At 43.2% G+C, this 2581-nt stretch overlaps 1 protein-coding gene across 1 annotated transcript in view; it reads right to left on the minus strand.

Moving 5' to 3' along the window:
- Positions 1 to 2581, minus strand: part of CDH3 (cadherin 3) — a 52141-nt gene that overhangs the window by 38293 nt on the left and 11267 nt on the right. The gene's annotated exons all lie outside the window — the stretch shown is intronic.

The following is a 2581-nucleotide window of genomic DNA, read 5'->3' on the forward strand; positions in this document are numbered from 1 at the left end:
TACAGGCACCTGCCACAATGCCCGGCTATTTTTTGTTTTTGGTTGCAGCCATCATTGTTTGGTGGGCCTGGGCTGGATTCGAACTTGCCAGCTTAGGTGTATGTGGCTGGCGCCTTAGCCACTTGAGCCACAGTTGCCAAGCCAACCTCAAACTCGGGCTCAGACAACCCTCTTGGCTCAGCCTCCCAAGTAGCTGGGATTACAGCCCCCCACTACAATGCCCGGATAGTTTTTGTATTTTTAGTAGAGATGAGTCTCACTCTTGCTCAGGCTGGTCCCAGACTCTTGAGTTCAAGGCATCCTTCCGCCTTGACCTCCCAGAGTGTTAGGATACGGGCGTGAGCCACCATGCCAGGCCTTGCAAACTATTAAAAGACAGTTTGTTGGTGTTCTGTTTTTGATTCTCTTTAGGCATTTTAAAATTAATATGTAATAAAAACAGAATAAAAAACACAGTATGTCAACCTAGGTAGAATAGAGACTTCCTAGGCATTCTCTCCCTCTATCTACATTTGGGCTGCAATGTGTTCAAGCTTTTTTCCTATTTAAATTGCCCAGTGATCAGTAGGAAAAGTGGCTGAGAATGACCACTTGATGGATATTTCGTCCCCAGAGAGATGGATGATTTTATTTTGCCTACTCACATTTATTTCTTGTGAGCAGGTAAATTGGTAGGGCATTTTGATGGCACTTCAGGATATGTATCAAAATCTCAAACATCCCAATCCTTCTGGCCAACACACACATGTGTCTATTCAGTATCTCCCTTTGGATGCTTTAGGTGTCTTAAAATTGATATGTAATAAAAACAAAATAAAAACACACAATATGTCAGAAATTCAATTCATAATCTTCTTTACTCGTACCCTAAATGTGGTCCTTTTCTAGCATCTTTCTTCCAGGGAGGAGCATATCATGCCCTCAGCTGCTCAAGACTAAAGCCTGGGCATTAGAAGTAGCCCAGAGTAGGGCCAGGGTGCTGGGGTTGAAAGTCCAGCTCCATACTGACTTTGGGCAAGTTTGCTAATTTCTCTGGACCTGTTTCCTTGGAGATGAAATGGGAATAATAATAGCTACCTGAATTAAATGACTAGTGAGCACAATAACTGGCATATGTAGCTAGCAGCAGCAGCACTGATCATTTCTCCCTTACATGTCCTCTCCCCAACCTATCCCCAAGACTCATGCCTTTCCATCTCTACTTCTACCACCTTAGTAAATATTACATCATTAGCATAAATGAGTGTGAAAATCTCCATTTAAAAAGGTGGCTCTCTTAAAAATGCAATATCATGTACATTTGATGCAATAGGACTGCTTCCGTGTTTGAAGCTCATCAGTGGTGTGCCATTGTTCTTCAGATGAAAAATCTTTAATGTGTCAATCCCTATCTCTACTCTCTAGTCACAGTGGTCTTCTTCTTAAGTATATCATAAACCCTCACCACAGGGCCTTTGCACATGCTCTTCCCTCTGTCCTGAACAATGTCTCCTTGTATTTCGACTCCAATTTTATGTAGTTAACTCCTTTTTTTTGAGACAGAGCCTCAAGCTGTCGCCCTGGGTAGAGTGCCATGGCATCACATGCTCACAGCAACCTCCAACTCCTGGGCTCAAGCAAGTCTCCTGTCTCAGCCTCCCAAGTAGCTGGGACCACAGGCACCCACCACAACGCCCAGCTATTTTTTGGTTGCAGTCGTCATTGTTGTTTGTCGGGTCTGGGCTAGATTCGTACCTGCCACCTTAGGTGTACGTGGCTGGCGCCCTAGCCACCTGAGCCACAGGCGCCGAGCCTATGTAGTTAACTCCTAACATCTTTCAGATCCCAATTCAAAAGTTAATTTCTGGGTGGCGCCTGTGGCTCAGTGGGTAGGGCACCAGCCTCATATACCAAGGGTGATGGGTTCAAACCCAGCCCCAGCCAAACTGCAACAAAAAAATAGCCGGGCATTGTAGCAGGCACCTGTAATCCCAGCTACTCAGGAGGCTGAGGCAAGAGAATCACCTAAACCCAGGAGCTGGAGCTTGTGGTGAGCTGTGACACCACAGCATTCTACCAAAGGTGACAAAGTGAGACTCTGTCTCTAAAAAGAAAAAGAAAATTTAATTTCTCAGGGAAACTTTCCCTCATCCCTCCCACACTAGATCAGTTTCTCTTGTTACAATCTCTCCTAGCTTTGTGTAACTTTCTATCATAGAATTTATTACATTTTGTGATTATATATTGACTAGTGATTATCTAATTCCTTGTCTCCCAGACTAGTTGTACAATACAGAAAGACAAAGACTGTTAGAATTTGCTTATCCTTGTATCCCAACACTTCTTAGTCTTTGTACTTGTGCCTGGTACAAAATGGGTATTTGGTAATTGTTGAATGAATTATGAAAGTCATTTGACCCAGCAATTTCCCTTTTAGGGAATCCAGTCTAAAAAATTAAATATACAAACTAGTCTGGTTGCAATAATACTATTATTACTACCACTATTATACTACCATTAACACCTAACATTGCTCTAGTCACTATGTGCTGTTTCTTTTTTCTGAGACAGAGCCTCAAGCTGTCTCCCTGGGTAGAGTGCT

This window comes from Otolemur garnettii, unplaced genomic scaffold (genome assembly GCF_000181295.1).
Source record: "Otolemur garnettii isolate 467f Iridium unplaced genomic scaffold, OtoGar3 scaffold00151, whole genome shotgun sequence".
NCBI classification, from domain to species: domain Eukaryota; kingdom Metazoa; phylum Chordata; class Mammalia; order Primates; family Galagidae; genus Otolemur; species Otolemur garnettii.